This window comes from Callithrix jacchus, chromosome 10 (genome assembly GCF_049354715.1).
Source record: "Callithrix jacchus isolate 240 chromosome 10, calJac240_pri, whole genome shotgun sequence".
Taxonomy (NCBI): domain Eukaryota; kingdom Metazoa; phylum Chordata; class Mammalia; order Primates; family Cebidae; genus Callithrix; species Callithrix jacchus.
The window spans coordinates 67,175,044-67,191,337 of NC_133511.1; the positions used below are offsets into that span (position 1 = coordinate 67,175,044).

At 42.7% G+C, this 16,294-nt stretch overlaps 2 non-coding genes across 2 annotated transcripts; both read right to left on the minus strand.

Moving 5' to 3' along the window:
- Nucleotides 1–3,510: 3,510 nt before the first annotated feature.
- On the minus strand, nt 3,511–3,639 carry LOC118145997 (small nucleolar RNA SNORA31). Its single transcript, XR_004731467.1, has one exon. It is a non-coding gene; the product is annotated as a small nucleolar RNA SNORA31 (small nucleolar RNA).
- An 11,232-nt stretch (nt 3,640–14,871) lies between these two features.
- Nucleotides 14,872–14,978, minus strand: LOC118145886 (U6 spliceosomal RNA). Its single transcript, XR_004731373.1, has one exon. It is a non-coding gene; the product is annotated as a U6 spliceosomal RNA (small nuclear RNA).
- Between the last annotated feature and the right edge of the window lie 1,316 nt (nt 14,979–16,294).

Consider the following 16,294-nt stretch of genomic DNA (forward strand, 5'->3'; position numbering starts at 1 on the left):
AGCAAAATCCATGCATGTATTGGAATGGATATTTTTGTTGTCAAGCTCTGTTAATGATGTTATGTGTTATAAAGGAATGAGTTTACTGAGCTTCCCAGAAGGACGGTTTCATAGAGATGTAAGGAGAAATCCTTGCATACCTAATATTCTGTAGCTTCTCTGGCTTATTTTGTCTTCAGCTAAAAACAAAGCCTCCCACCGATTTGGGGAAACCAAGACAGCTCAACAGAGGCCTCTTTCCAGGTACTAAGTTCTTCTGATTTTTACTTCATCCTTCTATAAATCATGAGCTCCACTGGGTGCGGTGGCTCACGCCTGTAATCACAGCACTCTGGGAGGCTGAGGCGGGCAGATCATGAGGTCAAGAGATGAGACCATCCTGGCCAACATGGTGAAACCCCGTCTCTACTAAAAATACAAAAATTAGCATGGTGGCATGCTCCTGTAGTCCCAGCTACTCGAGAGGCTGAGGCAGGAGAATTGCTTGAGCTCGCAAGGCAGAGGTTGCAGGGAGCCGAGATCACGCCATTGCACTCCAGCCTGACGTCTGGCGACAGAATGATACTCCGTCTCAAAATAATAATAATAATAATAATAATAATGAGCTTCCCAAGGTTAAGGATGTGTGTATCTTAATAATCTTTTACTGTTTTGTGGTTGTTAAAGTTTTGAGACAGGGTCTTGCTCTGCTGCCCAGGCTGGAGTGTAGTGGCATGATCATAGCTCACTGTAACCTCAAACTCATGGGCTCAAGTGATTCTTCTGCCTCAGTCTCCTGAGTATCTGGGACTACGGCCATATACAATTATGCCCAGCTTAATTATGTATTTATTTTGCAGAGAGGGGGGTTTGCTATGTTTCTCAGGCTGGTCTCGAACTCTTGACCTGAAGTGATCCCCCTACCTCAGCCTCCAAAAGCACTGGGATTACAGACATGTGCCACCACACCTGGCCAATACCTTATTTATCTTTGTATCTCCAGCATCTAGTCCAGGGCTCAGCCCATGGTAATATGCATCTGGTGAACTGAACTGAAAGCTCCCTCTTCTTTCTCTTTGCTCCTACCTATAACCCATTTCTACAATGACATTTCTTATCTGCTTCTTCACAAACAGCATAGTAGACACACAGGGATGGGAGAATGTGCATAGAATATGGGCTCGGATTCATTCCTGCCTCTGCCATTTACTCACTGTGTGGTTTTGAAAAAGAAAGTGGTGACCAAGCGAGGTGGCTCATGCCTGTAATCCCAGCACTTTGGGAGGCCGAGGCGGGCAAATCACGAGGTCTGGAGTTCAAGACCAGCCTGGCCAATTATGGTGAAACCCTTTCTCTACTAAAAATACAAAAATTAGCTGGGCATGGTGGCACACACCTGTAGTCCCAGCTACATGGGAGGCTAAGGCAAAAGAATTGCTTGAACCTGGGAGGTGGAGGGAGGTTGCAGTGATCCGAGATAGCACGACTGCACTCCAGCCTGAGCAACAGGAGCTAGACTCTGTCTCAAAAAAAAAAAAGAAAAGAAAAGAAAAAGAGAGTGGTGAATGTTTAGTTGTTTAAGGGACTTCAGGTTTAGCTGAAATGTAGATTTAGAGAGAATACTATTGAGAAAAGAAATTAGAGAGGCAGGATAGAGTCAAATTGTTGAATGCCAGGCTAAAGAACTGGAGAAGCTTTGACCAATCAGAAACCAGTTAAGAGCGGAAAAGTAGAAGAGAAAAAAAGTAAAAGAGAACAGAGCCAGGGAGTCCAGCCAGAAGACTAAAGTGGCAATTTAAGTGACAAGGAGAAGGGCCTAAGTTAAGGCACTGATAGAGATGGAGAGGAATCAAAACGAGAGATAGAATGGGCAGACTTTGGTGACTGATAAGATGTGAGCAGTAAAGGAAATTCTAAGTTATATTCTGAAATGAACATGGAGCATCGGTCTGCAGCTAGGTAGCAGTAAACCAATTTCCCATTCCCAGGCACGTGACCACTTCTGCCCCTCTCTTTATTGCCCAGAAGACCCTTTGCCCATCAGCCTAGAGTGGGAAATAGAATGAGGCTCACCAAATGCCTCCTGAGCTCTCTAGTGGGAGAGAGAGAGGAGAGGGCTGGAGCATGTGGATGCCACCTGAAAAAGGCTAAATTTGGGCCTAAATTCTGGATGGTTTTGTCCTTCATGATGAGTGGATATCAGAAAAAAGGCAGCTATGACCATAGGGTTAAGAAAGAGAGAACCAAACAGTAATTTGTGATCACTTCACTTTAAAATGATTTTGACAAATCCCTTTCTCTCCCTCCTTCAGGCCATTTTTCTTTTTTTTTTTTTTTTTGAGACAGAGTTTTGCTCTTGTTGCCCAGGCTGGAGTGCAATGGCATGATCTCAGCCCACCGCAACCTCTGTCTCCTGGGTTTAAGTGAGGCTCCTGCCTCAGCCTTCTGAGTAGCTGGGATTACAGCCATGCACCACCATGCCCAGCTGATTTTGTGTTTTTAGTAGTGACAGTGTTTCTCCATGTTGGCAGGCTGGTCTTGAACTCCTGACATCAGGTGATCTGCCTGCCTTGGCCTCCCAAAGTGCTGGGATTACAGGCATGAACCACCTTGCCTGGCCATTTTTTTTTTTTTTTTTTTTGAAACAAGTTCTCACGCTGTCCTCTGTCACCAACACTGGAGTGCAGTGATACAATCATGGTTCAGTGAAGCCCTGACCTCCCAGGCTCAAACAGTCCTCCCACATTGGCCTCAGAAAATGCTGGAATTACAGTCAAGAGCCACTCGTGATTTCTGAGCCTTGGACAGCAGCAACACAAAGGATTCTTCCCAGTCCATAAGAAAAGGTTTTTCGGTTTTTTTCTTTTAATACATGGGGTCTTGCTATGTTGCCCAGGCTAGACTTGAACTCCTGAGCTTAAATGATCCTCGTACCTCAGCCTCCCTAGTAGCTGGGACCGCCAGGTGCAGCCAACCATACCCAGCCTCTATGCATTCCTTATGCTGCTATCAGAGTGATATTTCTTTATTTTTTTCTTTCTTTTTTTTTTTTTTTGTTATCAAGTTTGAAGTTCCCAATATGTATTTCAAATCACAGGGGTTTGGGGGATGTTCACACAATGTGTCTGGCTCAGATTTTGGACACTAGGACAAACTCCAGATTGCCCAATCACTAGATTCACATGTTCAAGCAGACCAGAGTCACTGGTTTGCTTCTAACCTTTAACAAATGTAATCAATGAGATAAGAGTGGTAGGGACTATTTCTCCTCCCAGGCTGGGCTTGCACTTTAGGAGGCCGAGGTGGGCAGATCTGGAGCTCAGGAGTTGAGACCAGCCGGGACAAATAAGCGAGACCAGGTCTTTACAAAAATTAGGTGGGCATAGGGGTGTATGCCAGTAGTCCCAGCAACTAGTGAGGCTGAGGCGGGAAGATGGCTTGAGCCTAAGAGGCAGATGCAGTGAGCCACTTGTGCCACTGCACTCCAAGCCTGGTGACCAAGCTGTCTCAAGTATTCTCTTCCCATTTTTACCCTGTATTCCTCTATTCAATCTCAGCTGCCACAATTAGACAGAAAGCGCAAGGACTGTTTTTCTTGCATCTGTAGTGGAAACCTTAGCAGCAGATAGTAACTGCTCCAGGTCTGTCAAATAGATGCATCAGAGTGATATTTCTAAACATAAATATGACCATGTCACTTATTTGCCCAAGGTTGTTCAATGCCCTTCACACACTGCCTATAGCAGTGCTGTCCCACAGAACTGTCTGCAAATATGTAAATATTCTATATCTGCTCTGTCCAATAGATAGCTATCAGCCATATGTGGCTATTGAGTACTTGAAATGTGACTAGTGTGATTTAGAATCTGGATTTTAATTTAATTTTAATGTAAATAACCACATATGGCTAGTGGCTCCTTATAGTGGCCTATAGAATCACGTCCAAACTCCTAAATACCAAGTCCTTTGCTCTCTATTTCCCATCTACCTATCTAGCCTTATTTCCACCCCCCCTTTTTTTTTTTGAGACAGAGTCTTGCTCTGTCACCCAAGCTGAACTGCAGTGACGTGATCTTGCTCACTGCAACCTCAAGCTTCTGGCTCAAGTGATCCTTTCACCTCAGCTTCCCAAGTAGTAGGGACTATAGGCACATGCCATTGTGACTAGCTGATTTTTTAATTTTTTAAATTTTTATTTGTGTAGAGATGGGGTCTCACTTTGTTACTCAGGCTGGTCTCCAACTCCTGGCCTCAAGCAATCCTCCTGCGTCAGCCTCCCAAACTGCTGGGATTACAGGTGTGAGCCACTGAGACTGCTGGCCTTTCCACTCTTTTCAACACAAATATTACTCCACAGCCAGTATTAAATCCTGTAATCCTCCAATCATGATATCCTCTATCACACCTCCCTGCCTTTGCTCCTGCAATATTTCTGCTGAAATGACCTTTCTTTACTCATTCACCTGGAAAACTCCTACTCCTATTTCCAGACACAAGTCAAATGTTATCTTTCCTGTGTAGCCATTTCCAACCACTTTGCAGGAATAATGTGGTCCCTTCTCTGCACTTCCACAGCTCATTTCTCATACTCTCAACACAAACTATTGTAACTGTGTGTTCACTTGTGTATCTTCTCCACTAGAACTCCACTGGATTCACTAGAGCACTTTTAGAGGAATAGCGTTCATTCTTCTTTCTATCCTCAGCATTTGGCACAGGTCATAGACATAATGAAGCTCCAACAAATGTTAAATGAAATCATGAATGTGTTTTTTAAAGTTCCTAGAAGCAAATATGGATTTTAGATTTTTATAAGATCTTGCATCACAAAAAACGCATTAAGGATATTTGCCTTTCTGGTTTTATTTTTACAAGCTGGCCTTCCTTTAAAGCTTTAAAAAAAAGAAAAAGAAAAAGAAACTGTCCTGGTTCTCAGCATGACCACATCAGAGAATGCCTTAGGGAGCAAGAGAATAAAGGGAAGCCCTTTGGAAAGACTATGTTTGATCTCTGGTTAAACTTCCTTTAAAGTAATAATTCCTTGATCACATATTATAAAAAGTTTCCCCATAGTACCAAAAGTTCTCATCTATGGCTTAAGTGAAAATATATACCTTAAGCTACCTCAAACTGAAAACTATTTTAGCTTCAGTAGAACTTTTCTGCTTCTATTTTTTGGTATGGTTTTGGTACAAAGAAAATCATACTTAAACGGAAAAAAAATATATAAAAGGCCAGAGGTGGAAGAGGACTGGCTACCTAGGAAATGCCAGAAAGAGATGGTGCTGAGTCCCCAGCCTGAACTTTATCAGGAGTTTTCTCCTTGTGCAGGGCTGGGCTGAGTGAGTGGGAATTACCTAACCCTAGAGAGAAGGTGAAAGGATGATGAAAGAGGAATGCAAGAGGAAAGCTCGACTGTTTAATAACATCACAGGAAGGGGCAGGGCACAGTGGCTCACACCTGCAATCTCAGCACTTTGGGAGGCCAAGGTAAGGAAAGTTTAAAAAATAACTGGGAATGGTGGTTCCAGCTTGTAGACCTAGCTGCTTGAGAGGCCGAGGCAAGAGGACTGCTTTAGCCTAGGAGTTCAAAGCTGCAGTGAACTGGGACTGCAGCACTGTGCTCCAGCCTGGGGGACAGAGCCAGACTCTGAACCCTACCTTTTTTTTTTTTTTCAGAGTCTCACCCTGTCACCCAGGCTGGTGTGCAGTGCTGCAATCTCAGTTCACTGCAACCTCTGCCTCCCAGATTCAAGAGATTCTTCCACCTCTGCCTCCTGAGTAGCTGGGATTATAGGCACCCACCATCATGCCTGGCTAATTTTTGTATTTTTAATAGAGATGGGGTTTCACCATGTTGACCAGGCTAGTCTCAAATTCCTGACCTTTGGTGATCCACCCACCTTGGCCTTCCAAAGTGCTGGGATTACAGGCATGAGCCACCTTGCTTGGCCCAGACTCTGGCTCTTAAGAAAAGAAAACAAAAAAAAAAAGAGGGAGAGGGTGCAGAGAACCACTTACCAGGCAGTTAGGTGTGCAACTTAAACAATAATCTTTGTGGAAGCCCAAAACCTGTGTTCTGGTTGGTCCACCCCTGGGAGAGAATCTCTTGCACAGAGCTCCTCCAGCACAGGGATACTGTGACACCTGAAAGGCCATCCTTATCCACCTCTTCCCATCAGGTTGGCTTGCACCAAACCATTTGTTATCACAAACACTTATTCAACATAAGAAAACTTTTCCTCCAGGTGTGGTGGCTCACACCTATAATCCCAGCACTTTGGGAGGCTGAGGCAGGAGGACTGCTTCAGCCCAGGAGTTTAGGATCAGCCTGGGCTATAGTGAGACCCCCATCTCAACAAAGCAAAACAAAACCCTTTTCTTATGAAAAAGTTCTTTGTGTTGCTGCTAAGACCCAAATATCATACATGTACTGGAAAACAGAAATAGAAAAACTCTAGTTCCACTCTAGCATACCACTCATAGCCTCTAGGGTAATTCTCCTGCCTGGCAGGCTGGGATTAGGAGACAGGGATGCAAATTTTACAAAATCATAATGTGGAGGTAGTTTTTGAAATACATTATTCGGAGGATGATAATAACTCCTTGACCTAAGAGACAGGCACTTCTGACCTTCATCTTCAACTATCCTCTCTATCTCTTCAATTGAATGCCCCTCCTCTTTACCTCCACATATACTAGCCAAGGTCCATTTTCATTATCTCCCATCTGAATTATTGTGCTGGCATAACTAATTGGTCTGCCAGTCTTTAATCTCATTCCCATTCCAGTTTATTTCCAAAAACAGTTTCTTGAAGCATATTTCATAGAGATCATGATTTAAAAAGCAAAACAAACAAAGAGGTGAGGGATCCAAGATGGCCAATTAGGAGCAGCTCAGGATTGCAGCTCCCAGTGAAAGTGCAGAGGGTGAGTGGATGCTGCATTTCCAGATGGATTTTTATTGCCCACAGACCAGGAGATTCCCAGGCAGAGGAGCCCCACGGGTCACCAGCCTGGCTGGTTTGGCTGGCGCGGCTATTTTGGCTGGTGCAGCTGTTTTGCCAGCACCGGTGTGGCAGTTCTCAGTACAAAATACATGGGTCTGTGCGCCATTTTAGCTGGCGATTGGAGCTCTGGAAAGACAGAGTCGCCCATTCATCTGATTGAAAGGGGGACTGAAACAGGGAGCCAGGCCAGGAGATTCCCAGGCAAAAGCGCCATGAATCTCAGTGCTGCTGTTTCAGCTGGTGCAGTGGGTCACCGCATGGGAAATCACACATATCCTGGCGCCTTTTCAACAGGCGACTGGAACACCTGGGAGAGAGTCGACCATTCAACTAAAAAAAAGGTTCTGAGGCAGGGAGCTAGGTGATCGGGCTTGACTGGTTCCACTCCCACAAAAAAGCAGCAATTGGAAATGCTCTGGGTTGAGAGTTTCACAGCAAGCACAGCTGACCCAGGAAGGTTCAGCTCTGTGGGGGAGGATCATCCACCATTACCAAGGCACTCCACCACTATGGACGTTGTCTGCCATTGCTGAGGCAGCCCACCATTACAGACAGAGTCTGCCATTACAGAGGTGGGCTACCATTGCCAAGGCAATTCTAACTACACTCGTATACACAGGACTGCAGGGAAGTTCACAGGCAGCTGGGCGGAGCCCACAGAAGCTCAGCATAGCCTCTGCAGGCAGACAGTGATTAGGCTGCCTCCTTGCTGGGCAAGGAAGCCCTGAAAAAAAGGCAGCAGCACAATGGAAACTCATAAATAAAGCCCTAACTCCCCAGAACAGAGCACCTGGGGAAAAAAAGGGGGGGTTTATGAGTTCTGCTGCAGCAGACTTAAATGTATCTGCCCAGCAGCTCTGAATGAACAATGGAGATCACAGCTCAGCACTTGAGCTCCTATAAAGGACAGACTGTCTCCCCAAGCAGCTCCCTGACCCCCGTATATCCAAAGAGTCACCTCATAAAGGAAAGCTCAGACTGACATTTGATGGGTATCCTTCTGGGACAAAGATAGCAGAAGAGGAAACTGGCAGCAACCCTTACTGTTCTGCAGCCACTGCAGGTGATCCCCAGGCAAGAAGGGCCTGGAGTGGACCTCAGCAGTCCTACAGCAGAGGGGCCAGACTGTTAGAAGGAAAACTAAGAAACAGAAAGAAATAACTTCATCATCAACAAATTGGACGTCCACTCAGAGACCCAATCTGAAAGTCAACAACTACAAAGACAACAGGTGGATAAATCCACAAAGATGGGAAGAAACCAACTCAAAAAGGATGAAAACACCTGAAACCAGAAGGCCTCTCCTCCTACAAGGGATCACAACTCCTCACCAGCAAGGGAACAAGGCTGGATGGAGAATGAGTGTGATGAATTGACAGAATTAGGCTTCAGAAGGTGGGTAATAAGAAACATTTGTGAGCTGAAAGAACATGTTCTAACCCAAAGCAAAGAAACTAAGAACCTTGAAAAAAAATTTGACGAAATGCTAATGAGAATAGGCAACTTAGAGAGGAATATAAGTGAAGTGATGGAGCCTAAAAACACAACATGAGAACTTCACAAAGCATACACAAGTTTCAACAGCCAAATTGACCAGGCAGAAGAAAGGATATCAGAGGTTGAAGATCAACTCAATGAAATAAAATGAGAAGGCAAGATCAGACACAAAAGGGTAAAAAGGAATGAACAAAGTCTCTAAGAAATATGGGACTATGTGAAAAGACCTAATCTACGTTTGATAGGTATACCTGAATGTGACAGAGAGAATGAATCCAAGCTGGAAAATACTCTTCAGGATATTATCCAGGAAAACTTCCCCAACCTAGCAAGGCAGGCCAATACTCAAGGCCAGGAAATACAGAGAACACCATAAAGATATTCCTCAAGAAGAGCAACCCCAAGGCACATAATTGTCAGATTCATCAGGGTTGAAATGAAGGAGAAAATACTAAGGGCAGCCAGAGAGAAAGGTCGGATTACCCACAAAGGGAAGCCCATCAGACTAACAGCAAATCTCTCAGCAGAAACCCTACAAGCCAGAAGAGAGTGGGTGCCAATATTCAACATCCTTAAAGAGAAGAACATTCAACCCAGAATTTCATATCCAGCCAAACTAAGCTTCATAGTGAAGGAAAAATAAAATCCTTTGCAAACAAGCAAGTACTCAGAGATTTTGTCACCACCAGGCCTGCTTTACAAGAGCTCCTGAAAGAGGCACTACACATAGAAAGGAACAACCGGTACCAGCCACTCCAAAAACATACCAAATGGTAAAGAGCATCAATACAATGAAGAAACTGCATCAACTAATGGGCAAACAGCCAGCTAGCATCAAAATGGCAGTATTAAATTCACACATAACAATATTAACCCTAAATGTAAATGGGCTAAATGTCCCAATCAAAAGACAAAGACTGGAAAATTGGATAAAAAGCCAAAACCCATCGGGGTGCTGTATCCAGGAAACCCATCTCACATGCAAGGATACACAAAGGCTCAAAATAAAGGGATGGAGGAAGATTTACCAAGCAAATGGAGAGCAAAAAAAAGCAGGAGTTGCAATTCTCATCTCTGATAAAATAGACTTTAAACCAACAAAGATCAAAAGAGACAAAGAAGGACATTACATAATGGTAAAAGGATCAATGCAACAAGAAGCACTAACGATCCTAAATATATACCCACCCAACACAGGAGCACCCAGATATATAAGGCAAGTTCTTAATGACTTACAAAGAGACTTAGACTCCCACACAATTATCGTGGAGACTTTCACACCCCATTATCAATATTAGACAGATCAATGAGACAGAAAATTAAGAAGGATATCCAGGACTTGAACTCAGATCTGGAACAAGGAAACCTAATAGATATTCACAGAACTCTCCACCCCAAATCCACAGAATATACATTCTTCTCAGCACCACATCGCACCTACTCTAAAATTGACCACATATTTGGAAGTAAATCCCTCCTCAGCAAATGCAAAAACAAAAATTATAACAAACAGTCTCTCAGACCACAGTGCAATCAAGTTAGAACTCAGAATTCAGAAACTAACTCAGAACTGCACAGCTTCGTGGAAACTGAACAACAGTTTCAGTTTCATTCATTCAGCTCTTGAATGTTGACTGGATAAACAATGAAATGAAGGTAGAAATAAAGATGTTCTTCAAAACCAACGAGAACGAAGACACAACATACCAGAATCTCTGGGACACATTTAAAGCAGTCTCTAGAGGAAAATATATAGCAATAAATGCCCATATGAGAAGCAAGGAGAGATCTAAAATTGATACCCGATCATCAAAATTGAAAGAGCTAGAGGAGCAAGATCAAAAAAACTCAAAACCTAGCAGAAGACAAGAAATAACTAAGATCAGAGGAGAATTGAAGGACATAGAGACACAAAAAACCCTGCAAAAAATCAATAAATCCAAGAGCTGGTTTTTTGAAAAGATCAACAAAATAGACAGACCACTAGCCAGATTAATAAAAAAGAAAAGAGAATAATCAAATAGATGCAATAAAAAATGGTAAAGGGGATATCGCGACAGATTCCACAGAAATTCAAACCATCATCAGAAATTATTACAAACAACTCTATGCACATAAACTAGTAAACCCGGAAGAAATGAATAAATTCCTGGACACTTGCCTCCTCCAAAGCCTAAACCAGGAGGAAGTTGAAACCCTGAACAGACCAATAACAAGGGCTGAAGTTGAGGCAGCAATTAAGAGCCTACCACCCCAAAAAAGCCCAGGTCCAGATGGGTTCACAGCTGAATTCTACCAGGCATACAAAGAGGAGCTGGTACCATTCCTTCTGAAACTATTCCAAATAATCGAAAAAGAGGGCATACTTCCCTAATCATTTTATGAGACCAACATCATCCCGATACCAAAACCTGGCAGAGACTCAGCAAGAAAAGAAAACTTCAGGCCAATATGCATGATGAACACAGATGCAAAAATCTTCAATAAAAGACTGGCAAGCTGATTGCAACAGCACATCAAAAAGCTTATTCACCATAATCAAGTAGGCTTCATCCTGGGGATGCAAGGCTGGTTCAACACATGCAAGTCTATAAACATAATTCACCACATAAACAGAACCAAAGACAGAAACCACACGATTATCTCAATTGATGCAGAGAAGGCCTTTGACAAAATTCAACAGCCCTTTATGCTAAAAACCCTCAATAAACTAGGTATAGATGGAACATATCTCAAAATAATAAAAGCTATTTACGACAAACCAACAGCCAATATCATACTGAATGGGCAAAAACTGGAAGCATTCCCTTTGCAATCTGGCACTAGAGAAGGATGCCCTCTCTCATCACTCCTATTCAATATAGTACTGGAAGGGAAGTTCTAGCCAGAGCAATCAGGCAAGAAAAAGAAATAAAGGGTATTCAAATAGGAAAGGAGGAAGTCAAATTGTCTCTATTTGCAGACGACATGATTGTGTATCTAGAAGACCCCATTGTCTCAGCCCAAAATCACCTGAAACTGATAAGCAACTTCAGCAAGGTCTCAGAATACAAAAATCAATGTGCAAAAATCACAAGCATTTCTATATACCAATAACAGACTTAAAGAGAGCCAAATAAAGAACAAACTGCCATTCACAATTGCTACAAAGAGAATAAAATACCTAGGAATACAACTAACAAGGAACATAAAGGACCTCTTCAAGGAGAACTACAAACCACTGCTCAAAGAAATAAGAGAGGACACAAACAGATGGAGAAACATTCCATGTTCATGGTTAGGAAGAATCAATATCGTGAAAATGGCCATACTGCCCAAAGTAATTTACAGATTCAACACTATCGCCATCAAGCTACCAGTGACTTTCTTCACAGAACTTGAAAAAAACACCTTAAGCTTAAGCTTCATATAAAACCAAAAGAGAGCCCGCATAGCCAAGTCAATTCTAAGCAAAAAGAACAAAGTGGGAGGCATCACACTACTTCAGGATACAAACTATACTACAAGGATACAGTAATCAAAACAGCATGGTACTGGTACAAAAACAGAGATATAGACCAATGGAACAGAACAGAGGCCTCAGAGGCAACACAACATATCTGCAACCATCTGATCTTTGACAAACCTGTCAAAAACAAGCAATGGGGAAAGGATTCCCTGTTTAATAAATGGTGTTGGGAAAACTGGCTAGCTATGTGCAGAAAGCAGAAACTGGACACCCTTCCTGACACCTTACACTAACATTAACTCCAGATATATTAGAGACTTAAACATAAGACCTAACACCATGAAAACCCTAGAAGAAAATCTAGGCAAAACAATTCAGGACATAGATGTAGGCAAGGACTTCATGACCAAAACACCAAAAGCACTGGCAACAAAAGCCAAAATAGACAAATGGGACCTAATCAAACTCCACAGCTTCTGCATGGCAAAAGAAACAGTCATTAGAGTGAATCGGCAACCAACAGAATGGGAAAAAATTTTTGCAGTCTATCCATCTGACAAAGGGCTGATATCCAGAATTTATAAAGAACTAAAACAGATTTACAAGAAAAAAAACAAGCCCATTCGAAAGTGGGAGAAGGATATGAACAGACACTTTACAAAAGAAGACATACATGAGGCCAACAAACATGAAAAATGCATCTCTGGTCATTAGAGAAATGCAAATCAAAACTACATTGAGATACCATCTCACACCAGTTAGAATGGCGATCATTAAAAAATCTGGAGACAACAGATGCTGGAAAGGATGTGGAGAAATAGGAACACTTTTACACCATTGGGAGTGTAAATTAGTTCAACCATTGTGGAAGACAGTGTGGCGATTCCTCAAGGACCTAGAAGTAGAAATTCCATTTGACCCAGCAATCCCATTACTGGGTATATATCCAGAGGATTATAAATCGTTCTACTATAAGGACACATGCACACAAATATTCATTGCAGCACTGTTTACAATAGCAAAGACCTGGAATCAACCCAAATGCCCAATGATGATAGACTGGATTGGGAAAATGTGGCACATATACACCATGGAATATTATGCAGCCATCAAAAATGATGAGTTCGTGTCCTTTACAGGGACATGGATGAACCGGGAGACCATCATTCTCAGCAAACTGACACAAGAACAGAAAATCAAACACCACATGTTCTCTCTCATAGGTGGGTGTTGAACAATGAGAACACATGGACACAGGGAGGGCAGCACTACACACTGGGGTCTGCTGGGGGAAATAGGGGAGGGACAGCAGGGGGTGGGGAGTTGGGGAGAGAGAGCATGGGGAGAAATGCCAGATATAGGTGAGGGGGAGGAAGGCAGCAAATCACACTGCCACGTATGTACCTATGCAACTATCTTACATGTTCTTCACATGTACCCCAAAACCTAAAATGCAATAAATAAATAATAAAAAATAACAAAACAAAGAAAAAATCTTCAATACAGCTGGGTGCAGAGGCTTATGTCTATACTCCCAACACTTTGGGAGGCCAAGACAAAAGGATCTCGTAGGCCCAGGGTTTTGCTGTTATAGTGAGCTATAATCATATCATTGCACTCTAGCCTGGTGACAGAGCAAGACTTTGTCTTCAAAAAAATTAAGAAATAATAAATTTAGGCCTGGCACAGTGGCTTATGCCTATAATCCCAGCACTCTGGGAGACCAAGGCAGAAGAATTGCTTGCTCCTCGGTGTTTGAGACCAGCCAGGGTAACATGGCAAAATCCTGTCTCTACAAAATATAAAAATAAAAATTAGCTGGGTGTGGTGATACATACCTATTGTTCCAGCTATTTGGGAGGCTGAAGGTGAGAGGATAACTTGAGTCTCAGAGGTTGAGGCTGCAGTGAACTGTGATTGTGCCACTGCACTCCAGCCTTGGTGACAGAGCGAGAGCTTATCTCAAAATAATAATAATAATAGGCCAGGTGTGATGACTCATGCCTGTAATCCCAGCCCTTTGGGAGGCCTGAGGTCAGAAGTTTAAGACCAGCGTGGCCAACATGGTGAAACCCCATCTCTACTAAAAATACAAAAAATTAGCCAGGCTTGGTGGCAGGCACCTGTAATCTCAGCTACTTGGGAAGCTGAGGCAGGAGAATCACTTGAACCCAGGAGGCGCAGGTTTCAGTGAGCAGAGATTGCGCCATTACTCTCCAGCCTGGGCAACAAGAACAAAACTCTGTCTCATAATAATAATAATAATAATAATAACAATAATAATGATAATAAAAGTTTAAAAACCCGTCAATAGCTACTTACAGCCCTCCAATTTAACAGTACACTCTTTACCCTGGCATTTATAGCTTTCATGATCTGTCTCCAATTTACCACTCTGCCATTTCTATTCACATGCACATTGCACATACCACAGTGATAACTGTTCAACACGTTTTCCTATACCTCCTCTAAATATACTTTATCATTTGTTTTATCGTTGTTTGAAGATGTGTTTTTTCAAACCATTGGACGATGCTCCTTGATTTTAGGATCCTTGTCTTATCCCATTCTGTGTTTCTTTCAATATCTTTTTAGCATCTACACATTGAAGGCACCAGAAATAATTTGTGGATGAACATTAGGCTTGCTGAAGAATACTAAGAACTTCGGCTCCAAGTTTTTTTTTAATCAAAATAAAGATGATTGTCATGATTAGCAACTCCTATTTTAGCCCCTGAGAGCCTTTTCTTCAAAAGAAAAGTAATTAACTGTAATACATTTGGAAAACACAGAAAAGTAAAACAACAACTGCAAAAATCAACACAACCCAAAGGCAGCCAGAATGTTAACATTTTATACATTTCATTGTTTCTCTTTCTTCATGTCTTTTTTTTTTGAGAGTTTCACTCCTGTTTTTTATTTTTATAAAAAAAAATTTAAAACATGGAATGCTTCACAAATTTGCATGTCATCCTTGCGCAGGGGCCATGCTAATCTTCTCTGTATCATTCCAATTTTAGTATATGTGCTGCCGAAGAGAGCACAAGTTTCACTCTTGTTGCCCAGACTGGAGTGCAATGACACAATCTTGGCTCACCACAACCTCTGCCTCCGGGTTCAAGCGATTCCCCTGCCTCAGCCTACCAAGTAACTGCGTTTACAGGCATGTGCCACCACACTCGGCTAATTTTGTATTTTCACTAGAGATGGGGTTTCTCCATGTTGATCAGGCTGATCTCAAACTCCCGACCTCAGGTGATCCAACCATATCAGCTTCCCGAAGTGCTGGGATTACAGGCATGAGCCACCGAGCCCGGCCTCTTCATGTCTTTTATTATGATTATTTATTTTTGAGATGGAGTCTTGCTCTGTCTCCCAGACTGGAGTGAAATGGCAAAATCTCAGCTCACTGCAACCTCAGCCTCCCAGGTTCAAGCAATTCTCCTGCCCCAGCCTCCCAAGTAGCTGGGAATTATATGAGGGCTAATTTTTGTATTTTTAGTAGAGACGGGTTTTTGCCATGTTGGCCATACTGGTATCAAACTTCTGACCTCAGGTGATCTGTCCACCTCGGCCTCCCAAAGTGTTGGGATTACAGGTGTGAAGCACTGCACCCAGTCCATGTCTTATTTATTTATTTATCGTTATTATTTTTTGAGACGAGGCCTTGCTCTGTCACCAGGCTAAAATGCTAATGGCACGATCATAGCTCACTGCAGCTTTGACCTCCTGGGCTCAAGTGCTCCTTCTGCCTCAGCCTCTGCCTCTCAAGTAGCAGGGAATACAGGTGCATGACACTACACCAAGCTAATTTTTAACTCTGAGTAGAGACAGGGTCTCACTCTGTTGCACAGGCTGGTCTCAAACTCTTGGGTTCAAGTGACCCTTCTGCCTTGGCCTCCCAAAGTGCTGGGATTACAGACTTGAGCTACAGTGCCTGAACCCTTTTATCTTTAGTGGTTTTATGTATTTATTTATTTTACTTTATTCATTTATTAGAGATGGGGCCTGGCTATGTTTCTCAGGCTGGTCTTCAACTCCTAGGCTCAAGTGATCCTTCCTTCTCTGCCTCTCAAAGTACTGGGATTACAGGCGTGAAACATGTCCTATAATGGTCTTAGATTTCATTGTTCTGCCTACATTGTTAATGATCCAGTTAGAAAACAATTGTATGGTTATTTCCATTTTACAGATGATGAAACTGAGCCTCAGTTTGAATGAATAGACTATCCGTTAAGTCTGGCTGCAAGGAAACCAGACCTTCCACCTTTGTTGTGGTCCCTACCCTTTCTTGAATCCAGAACCACCCTCTTTTTGAATCCTAACTCTTTCTGAAACTGGGCTGCTTAGCATCTCAGGG